At 34.8% G+C, this 10850-nt stretch overlaps 1 non-coding gene across 1 annotated transcript; it reads right to left on the bottom strand.

The window, feature by feature from the left end:
- Window positions 1-4960: 4960 nt before the first annotated feature.
- Window positions 4961-10580, bottom strand: LOC795389 (uncharacterized). Its single transcript, XR_011017017.2, has 9 exons — window positions 10527-10580; window positions 10345-10388; window positions 8759-8923; window positions 8217-8367; window positions 7982-8119; window positions 7769-7862; window positions 7204-7372; window positions 6957-7074; window positions 4961-6580 (listed from the first exon to the last, which is right to left on the bottom strand). It is a non-coding gene; the product is annotated as an uncharacterized protein (transcript).
- Window positions 10581-10850: the final 270 nt, after the last annotated feature.

Genomic DNA, 10850 nt, shown 5'->3' with positions numbered 1-10850 from the left:
GTGATAGCTTTATATGATGAACAAGCTGAACATTTCCTTTCTATCACAATTGTTACCCACTTTAATAATAGTTAAAGAAGCTGGATTGACTTTCTTAATCACACAGACAGTATTCACTTCACTCTCGAACACCGTGTGGCGGCCCTGTCTGCCATTCCGAGGGCTCGTTCATTAGTGATTTTAATTATGCTAAACCTCCAGGTGGATTAAATCTACTCTCTAAAAGCATTACAAGCTTGCTCATTTAGTTTTTGATCATTAAAATGGTGTTGTGCACCCTCTCCCAAGGCAGCTGCACCCTTAGCTTCTCAGCCAAGTAGCATCTAATATTTTCCTTGTCTAAAATTTTCTCCAGCTAATCAGATATAGTACAACTTGTTCTCAATCTCAACGTGCAGCCGTAAATGAGAATATGCGGGTGAATATGCTTGTGGGAATGAAACACTGCATGTCATTGAAAGGCGATATATGCAAATCTAATTATGAGAGATTTTGGAGGCTGCTTTTGTTAACTTCTCGTCTAGCATATCTCTAGAGACTCGGGTGCAGACATGAAAAGAGGTATCTTAAAATAAATAAATAAGCAAAAATGGAGTAGCTGACAGCCGTATTGTCTCTTTTACAGGCTAAACAATTTGCTGAACCTGAATGGGCAGACAGCACGTCTTTCTCAGATTGGTGGAGCTAAAATTCTTCCCTTGAAAGAACAGGGCTCTTTATTGTCTGCGTTTCTCAAAAGCCTTTCAAATGAAAAGATATCAGGCATGCTGCATTATTAGAGGTTTGAAAGGCCAGCAGGGTTTATCATAATGCCGTGTCCTAACTAAGCTTCTAGCAAGTAATTTATGTCGCTATCAGAAGCAGTCAGAAGATATTTGATGTGTAACAAATGTATATGAAGAGAAAGATTGAGCACAGGAAATAGTAAATCAGAAGTTTAAACTGAAAAGGCTTTGAAACAAGCAATATTTTTGTTTGTTGTTGCTAAAGTACATGCCAATAGTATCTGGATGAAGACTTTATGATGCAAGCTGAGACTGCAATGCTCAGAGATGCAATGTCAGGCACAATTCACTCAATGGAGCTAGCGACGTCACTGTGACAAGTAGGGTTTGGAGGGGGTTTGGAATGCAGCTCAGATTGCATCTGCACCAAGTATACAGCCAGTCCCCTTTCAGTACACGAGGCACAAATTTTAAAGGCACCACCATTTTCTGGAAAGGAGGGCAGCAGCTCAGTTGCTTTTAAAAAGACACATAATAAAATCCATTTTCTTCTTCCAAATGTTTTCTTTTCTCTATAATTTGGAATAGACAAATGCAGCCTAGGTGAGCATGGACCTTCTTTTAAAATAATTTTAAAAACATATTACTGGCCTTAAACTTTGAACATTTTAAAGGCTGAGCTTGTTCCACTTCAATCATAAAACAACTTCCTAACAGCTACTCAGAACAACTTAAAAACCCACTGAAAAATGCTGTCATGGCAACAAATGTCATACAGTCAAAAATTTCCTAAACAAGGCTTCCTTAAAAAATGCTTTTATTTATTAAGGAGCAACCACAGATCATATTAAACAAGCCTGATGAATGTTTGCTCTTCTCCAAAATTCAGTTTAATGATTACAAACCTCACCTTAATCACCACAGCGACTTTACAAAGTCACATCGCAGCATCCAAGATGACCAATGCGTGACTCTCCTCCAGAATGAGGTCGAAATAATGAAATAACAAATGCCTGGCAAACATAAAAATTCCCACTGTTTCTAAAACTGCAGGTGTGCTTGCGCCATCAGTAACGGCAGACATTTTCTAAAACAAATCTTCTCTTGCTGAAGCGGCTGACCTGCTGCGTCCACAAGGAGGCCAAGACAGCTTCATCACTTAACTTTAAACTAACCAGTCACCAAACTATGATAAATGAAGGGAGAGAGGCTTCCGTAGCAGCTAGCAATTGGGCAGTTTGGCCAATTAATTCATTAGCTAAAGTGACAGCGCAGTTTCTCTCTAACATGGTGCTGTCTGGCCCATTCCTTACATCCTTAAATTGAATCACACATTAGCTTTCTACAGCATGTGTCTGTAGTTTTGCCAAACTGATGGATTATTAGACAATGAGGTTTTGAATATCATTTTCTGTTGTAATGTACTTGTGAATGAAGTGTTTTTTGCATGAGAAAAGCATGTAAGGCAGGGCTTGATTTTGTCCATGGGGAGTTGATTGGATTGTGGAATGATTGTGGTTTTTTATATGTTGTTTGCAATCACGTGGTTCTGGTGACATGTGAAATTCAAATGGAGGGCAGGAAGTAAAAAACGGAATGGGAGACATACTGTAAGGAAAAGTCCGTATTTTGCGATTTATACCATATTTCAAAGAAGATAAGAATAGAAAACAACCACATAGAGTTGAAACCAGAAGTTTACATACACTCTAAGAAAAGGAACATAACCATTTTTAAATGTCTGATGGTAAATTATGCTAAACGTTTACGATTTTAGTTCTGTTAGGATTAGGATTTACATTTTCTAAATGCCAGAATAATGATTTGAGATGTTTTATATATACACATTTCTAGACAGTCAAAAGTTTACATACATTTACTTGTTTTTTTTTTTTAGCTTTGCTTTTAAACTGTATAACTTTGGTCAAATATTTTGGGTATCGTTCCACAAGCTTCTCACAATAGTTTAAAGGAATGTTGGCCCATTCCTCCTGACAGAATTGGTGTAACTGAGTTTGATTTGTTTGCTGTCTTGCTCACAAAAGCTTTTTCAACTCTGCCCTCAAATTTTCTATAGGATTGAGTTCAGGGCTTTGTGATGGCCACTTCAAAACATTCACTCTGTTGTCGGTAAAGCACATTTGAACTAATTTGGCAGTATGCTAAGAGTCATGGTCTGTTTGGCCAAGTTTTAATTTCTTGGATGATGTCTGGAGATGTTGCTTCAGTATTTCTACATAATGTTCTTTCTTCATGATGTCATCTATGCTGTGAAGTGGACCAGTCCCTCCTGCAGCAAAACAGCCCCACAACATGATGCTGCCGCCCCCATACTTCACAGTTGGGATGGTGTTCCTAGGCTTGTAAGCTTTCCCCTTAATCCTCCGAATGTAAACTTGTCATTATGGGCAAACAGTTCAATCTTAGTTCCATCAGACCACAGGACATGTCTCCAAAATTATTTTTGCCAGTGTAATTTAGCAAATAGTAATTTGGCTTTTTTTTTAATGTTCTGGCTTGTTGATTTTCCCATGTTGTCACACAAGGAAGCATTGTGTTTGAGGTTTTCCTTAAATACTATTCTATAGTTGTGCCTCCAATTAACTCAAATGTTGTCAATTAGCCAATGAGAAACTTTCAAAACCTTGACACCATCATCTAAGCATTTTCGAAGGCATACTAATCTTAGTCTATGTAAACTTGACTTTAAAAAAAAGTTATAACAATTTCTCAAAAATCCCGCTCATTATTCTGCTACTAAGCATACCAGAAACAAATTTGATAATCCTAACTTACCTAAAAGAGAAAAAGTTTAGTCACAATAACATATGACTTTTTTTAAATGGTTGTGTGCCTTTTTTACAGTGTATGTAAACTTCTGGTTTCAACTGTATGTTGGGCATGGCCTTGTTTTCTACTGAACTAAATATACCACTTAGGATCACTGAGGCAGTATACTAAGCTATTATGTTGCATAAAAATTGTACATCAAACAATTGTGTTTGGAAGAATACTGTGGATATTTACTTGAATTAAACTGTCGTAGTAATTATATTGTTGCTGTGGTACAATACTGTAGTAATACGCAAATTTATAAGCTTAAGTTTTACGCTATAGTTATACTCTATCACAGTGCACCACAGCTTACACTAACATTACAGTATTTATTACAGTTAATAAGTTTACTATGCTACAGTATTCTGAAGCATTCATTGACAAAGAGTTGTACACATTGTACACTTTACTATGTGGTTCAAAAACATGTTTATTATAAATTACTATAGTTTTTCCCCATGCAGATACTTTCCAGACATCACGTAATAACAGATGAAAGCATACAAAAGCGTGCACGCATAGTCTACATTAATATTTATTTATTTTTTGTAAGAGGGAAAAGTACTCCACAATAATAATCGTCTAGTTTTGTCGAAGAGTTGCATTTCTTTTTTGTTCTGTCGATGATCTTAACATCAACAAACTTTCACCACTCCTGCGCAACACAGTGTTAACGCTACAGTTGTTTATTCCACTGAAACGGCAGTACAGATTTGAATTATTGCAAAACAAAATGGATATTTCATTGCAGCGAGAACACAGTAGGGTACGTCATTTATGATCTCTCAGATTTTGTATAAGTGCGGTGGTGTTTGTATCTGATTTTTATGTAAAACATCAACATATTTATACACATAGCAAGGCCTTTAGATAATCTTTATTGGTGCTGTCAAAAAATTATTGCGTTTAAAAAAGCTTGTACACATGAATGTATTGAATAAATGTTTCTTACATGCCGCCTTTTCTTCCGTTTTTTTAGCCAATTTCCTGAACTTTCACCTTTTTATGAGTAAAAACTTTTGGAAGTCTATAAAAGCTGTTCGGTATTTCTCATTTTGTTCGATTTAAACAATTACAAACAACATAAAACAGAAACATTTTGATGTTCTGATAACTATTCCTATGTAGAAGAATCACTTCCTTCCCCCCAACTGAGCCTCTCGCATCAATGACAAAATGTGAAAACAACCTATTTAAAAAACCTATTGGAAAAATCTAACATTTTTTTTTTATTCTGCGATTATATATTGAGATATGAATACAACTTCACTAAATGACTGTAATACCTGTATTTGGAGATAATTGATCATTTTAGATTGATTGGGATGGTTCTGTAGAGGACTGCTTAAATATAAACAACCAACGAGCATAGATAAATGTAATAAGGAAAAAAATACAAATTAAATAAACAGCTTTTATTATTTTTTTTTTTCCAAAGAGACAAATTGTATTCAGGTATACAGTAATTGAATAATCAAATGCAAAATAATACTGCATAGCCTTTGTTGTATTAACAATTCAATAAAATCAATTGTTGTTCATTTGTGAGTTAAACGGTACAATTTCTTATGCCTGAATGCTTTTAAAACCTTCACACAGTCACAGGCTTAAAAAAAAAAAACACTGATACATTGTAATCCAGACTCAACATACTTGCGATATGACTATTGTGAACAATCACATTGTTATATCGATGCTGAAACAATATATTGTGGAGCCCTATTTGCTATTGGTCAATCTCAAACACATCATACAAAAAGAAGAATGTTGCAGATGAGTGAGGAAATAAATAAAAAATAATAATCATGAAATATTAATGCTGCATGAAAAAATCGTATTTCAATGTCAATTTTGATCCTATAATTATTTAAACATTCTTAAAAGGTACAAAACATACTTGGAAAAAAACAAAACAAAAAAAAAACAATCTGTAAATGAGACTATTCAATACAATGTTTATTACAAGTTTTTTTTTTCTCTCCTCATGCAACTAAATTAGACAAATCAGCAAATGTCGAACATTTAAACATTCATTCATTTTCTTTTCGGCTAAGTCCCTTTATAAATCTGGGGTCACAGTGAAATGTACCTCAAACTTATCCAGCATATGTTTTACACAGCAGAGGCCCTTCCAGCCACAACCCATCACCAGAAAACATCCACACAGCAAATTTTGAAGTGTTAATTTCACTCTCAAAGTGTGAAAATTAACACTTCTTTAGTGTTTATATAGGTCCACACTAAATCGAGTTAAATTTACACTTGAAAAAGAGTAAATTGTTTTACACTTGCATAGTGTTAAAAAAAGCACTGCTAGTGTTGAATTTAACTCTGTTTTCCACTCACTTTCCCTATTTGCAAAAAGTAAATGTTAAAACTACACTCGCAGTGTTAATAGCTTAACACTAAGAGTGTTCATCTTAACACTAATAATATAGTGCTCATACATACCTAGGTTTATATTTAAATGTATTTTTAGTTATACAGATTGTTTACTGCATTACAGGACAGTTTGCATTGATCAGTTAAAAAAAAATCAGAACAGTTTACCAGTTTAAACTTTTATTTTTTACAATGCATCTTAAACGCACAGTTAAACCAACATAAAATGTACAGCATTTTCAGTATCAAAAACTGTGATAGTCTTAAAGAGGTGCTGCTTGCTTGCAAGCTTTGACAACACCAACACATTATTGTAAAAGAAACATTTAGTGTAAAAGCTTTGCACGCAGTTTCTTTACCCTGGGTGACTCACTGGTAGGTCCAACATCGATGTTTTAGACTTTAGTCTGCAGAAAGGTAAAGATGTAGACAAGGGCTTCCTCGTACGTCAAGTTGAACACATAGTCTTTAAAGAGTTCATCAACAGCACTCAAGGACCTGGTTGCTGCACAAGAGATAAGATGTTTGTCCATAACCACATAGAAATGGTCAATCCTCCCCTTGATCCTTTCTGATCTTAGGCGACATGGCTGGTGGCCCTTCCTCTCACTGAGATGGTCTTCAATGCTGGTGCAAGACTGCAAAAAAACAGCCAAAAATATGTCATTAAATGCAGGAAACCAATTAGGAAACTTACAATTTTGTTAATGAAAACAACACAAAAAATAAAACAAAACCACCTTTACCCAAAGTGCAAAAATAAAATGTGTTCATGTCATTCATTGTGTAGTGTGACAGGGAAAAGAATTACCACAAAAATATGTTTATATATTTTTTGATAAACCCTCATTTCATCCAAGATGTAACATACATTCTTCAACAGCATTCAACTGAATGCTGAAACTGAAAAAGTTTCAAAAGGTACATTTTACAGCATCGCATAATGGTCTTAACAACCTTAATAATAACAATGAAAAGACTTTCAAAAATATTTCAAAATATTGTGAGTTTTACCTTATGGAAATGCACAAGTCTTTCAAAGGCCTCTGTTGAACTGATCTTAAGTCTTCTTTCTCTCTGAAGGAGGTAGGAGATGCAGAAGGAGTAGGACAGATGACATCATTATCCCAGTCTGAATGAATGATGATAAAGTTATACGTATTAATATTAAAATGAAGCAAGCCCACATTCACACTTATAGCTCACAAATACAAAAGAAACCAAAGCAAATTTCAAACTACAAAATCCTTAGAAATCGTACCATTTTCAGATTCTTGTCCTTCTGCTGAATTAATAAGACAATGAAGTCTGGCAGTTGAAGTCAGAGATTTCGCCTCATTGATGATCCTGTGCTTAAATGCGGTCTCCCACCTCTCAAGCAACTTGTTGGATGTTTCAGCATTGAACAGGAGACTAAAGTCTTGAATAATCTAAGAAAGAAGCATATTAGATTAATTACAAACGGTTCCCTTTTCTGGATCGTACAAATGTTCCTGTTATATAGATAGAAATATTTTAAAAACGCCAGTTACATTAAAAAGACTGACTGTATCATACAAATAAAAATAAAAAACACAAACCTTTAAACCAGGGGTGTCGTTCCTCATTCCTGGAGGGCCAGTGTCTTGCAGAGTTTAGCTCCAACTTGCTTCAACACAACTGCCTGAAAGTTTCTAGTTTGCTAGTTAAGAGCTTGTGTTTAATTATAGTTGGAGCTAAACTCTGCAGAAAACTGGCTCTCCAGGACCAAGGTTTGGGCACCTCTGCGTTAAATAATTAAAACGGATGAACAAGTTTGTGTTAAGTACAATAAGACAATTTCTTACATAGCCTTTTGCGGAAAACGGGTCTCTCAGGCTGGGAAAAAGAGAAATAATGCCCAAAGCATAAGTCTCCCGTTGCTTGCACGTGGGGATTCTCCTAACAATCAGTAAAATATTTGATTAAGGACAGTACTTTATATTTTTTACATTTTATTTTATTTTTTTGGTTTAAAAAAAAATCCATGCTTTTCTTGCAAATATTTAATGAAATCTTACCCATGAATCTCTTTCATGTGACTGACGACAATATTAACCAGCTGCCGTCTAGTGCTGTGGCCCTAAAGTTTTTGTGACCTTGTATTCGTCAAGTACTTCATCACCATCAGATTGCTTTCCCAATGCATCTTGAACAATCTGATAATGTGACCAGAAAAATGGTTATACTTGTAAAATAATAAAACTGAATTAGTATATGATTGAATTAACCATAACAAACAACATATGCATATACCTGTTTTGCCCTTTACCATCTACTATCAAGCAGCTGTTAGTCCTTGTCAATTGATTCTGCATTGTTCGCTCTGGGTCTTCATGATCCGTTGAAGAGAGTGAAACTGTATTAGTACATGTGCTGGCTGTTGATGATCTTGTGGGTGAAATCACTGATGGAGAAATGGAAAACATTATTATTAACCTTTACGTAATATTTTCTTTAGTTTACAATAAATTTATCTTATATTTCAACTTAATTTAAAACAATGCTGTACTAATAGCTTTTACTATAAACCATCATCCTCAATGTTTTTCTACACTGTGGTTTTGACAGACTATTTTGATCAACCTTTCATCACTGGGCATCACATGAACTTAAGCTAAACGAACACCTGGCAATGGTCAAGAAACATATAAAAACTCTTTATTTCTATACACACTCCACTGTTCAGTAAGCTTTTCTATGAATTTCTTCTTTTTACTTAATTCTAACTGTTTTGACTTATACTACTGTAAAACAGAGGCATTTTAAAACTGTCCAAATATTTATTGAATAATTACCCTCAGGCAGGCCAGCAGAAATATTTTCTTCCAAACATCTAACAGTCAAGCATAAATGTGGACTGTTGTCCATTAACTCGTGGAAGATCTCCTCTTCTACATTAGGGTCCGTGTCATTGAAAACTTGAGGATCTGCAGTTGTTGATAATCCAAATTTGCTTTTCACTGAAAAAAAAAACATAGACTCAGGAAATGGTTATGAATTTAGTGAGCACAACTCTGACCAGCACAATCTTAACTTATCTTCACTACGAAAACATTGAAATGTAAAATCAGTAAGCAATTTTACATATTTTTTCACTCCTTAATATAGAACTTTCACCAACATGATGGAAGCTGTTGAAAAATACACAATATATCACTTTATTATTAACAAGAATCTATCACAAACTTGACATAGCAAAATTAAATCAAGTTAATTTATTCATTTTCATGTTAAGGTGATACAGAAGCCGATGTTATTATGAATAGTAAATATAAATAAAAAAGCACATTATGTTTTTCTTTTTCTAAAAATAGCTATATTTACGTTCTTTTTGTTTTTTTTATTATGAAGGATTCTACATACCAATTTCTAACTAGTATTGTTAGCAAGACGTAGGCTATAGGAAAATTATACTTGTATAAATGCACATTACAGATTAAAAAGCATTTTTTTTCACATTACACATTAATGAAAGATCTTCAAAAGTTAAGAGTACGCACAGTTCTATCTAAGCCAGCTCTTCATGCAATGCAATTGAACAGCACTTTAATATTAAATAAATAAAGTTACTATTCGACTACTACCTTAGAGTCAACAATGAAATTTGCTAGGTAAACAATGGCAATAACAGTCTGCTTGGGTTCGTCTCTTCTGAGCTTAGCATTTTTCGGTCGTTGTCAGTGGAGCTCAGCTCCACTTATAGGAAACACGTTACTCGATTCGCGCTCATCATCAGTTCTTTTCACAGCAGTTCCGTCTGTTACAGTAACTGAATAAGTCGAAACTCAACATACGGTATTTTTGAGTGGAACTGAGTGTCAGACAGGTTATAAAGTAAGCCATTTTAAGGATTGATGCTTACCGGAGAAGCGAACAATTTCAAACGATTCAGTTCAATATAGTGAACTGGTTCGATTGATTCACTGAAAAGAACCGGTTAAAGAAGAATCATTTCTGAACTGGCTAACGTTATCCCTTCATGTCAACAAGCACGGCTAACTTTTACAGCGAATGTATTTTGCGTCTGTTTTTATACGTATTATGGCCTGCAGGTCTGTACCTGTACACTTGAATCGTATAACGTTATTCACCGTTTAAAAGCACCGATGAAAGCGTGAACAGGCAGCCCGCAACTCCTCGCTGCACTGAACAGTGAACATTATAGATAACGTTAGATTACACACAAAGCTAGGTTACGGTTCAGCTAACGTTAAGTACTGACAGCTGCTGCTTTGCAGATATTTAAAACAAATAAACAGTTTAAACAATTCAAACGGTTGCATGAGTCATTACTGCCTATTTCTCATAATAGGCTCGAACTGAACCCGATTCAAATATAGGAACTCCTTAAAACTGTTAACTGTAAAATGTTTAAAGTTACCTTTGTTTTCCCGCTAAAGCAGCTTGTCTCGTGGCTCCAGATGTCTGTCGTGTATAAATTGACAAGTGGTTAGAACTTGAAATCTCGGTTAGAATATTTACAAATATTAATTTAACATTGAGAAACAAAGCATGTAAAAATGTATTGAATATTTATGGTTAAATAAGTAATATGACAGTTACCTGTTTGAATGCTCTCCATGTGCCATCCGCCATTAATCAAAGAGGAAGTAAGGTGAAGCGACCGGAAATGGAAACAACTTGTTTATAGTGTTAACTGTGTTAACTCGCAGTATTAACCCTTACTCTGACCACAAGGGTACACTGCAGGTGTTTATGTCACGTAAATTAACACCACAAATAACACTTTTTAACTCAAAAAAATTTACACTGTAAAAACAACTCCAAACAACACTGGAAATTTTGCTGTGCATACACACCCATTTACTATGTCAATTTTTGCTTACCCAATTTACCTGTACCGCATGTCTTTGAACTGTGGGGGAA

This window comes from Danio rerio, chromosome 10 (assembly GCF_049306965.1).
Source record: "Danio rerio strain Tuebingen ecotype United States chromosome 10, GRCz12tu, whole genome shotgun sequence".
Taxonomy (NCBI): domain Eukaryota; kingdom Metazoa; phylum Chordata; class Actinopteri; order Cypriniformes; family Danionidae; genus Danio; species Danio rerio.
The sequence above is the reverse complement of the archived record's forward strand: the minus strand, read 5'-3'. Positions and strand labels throughout refer to the sequence as shown.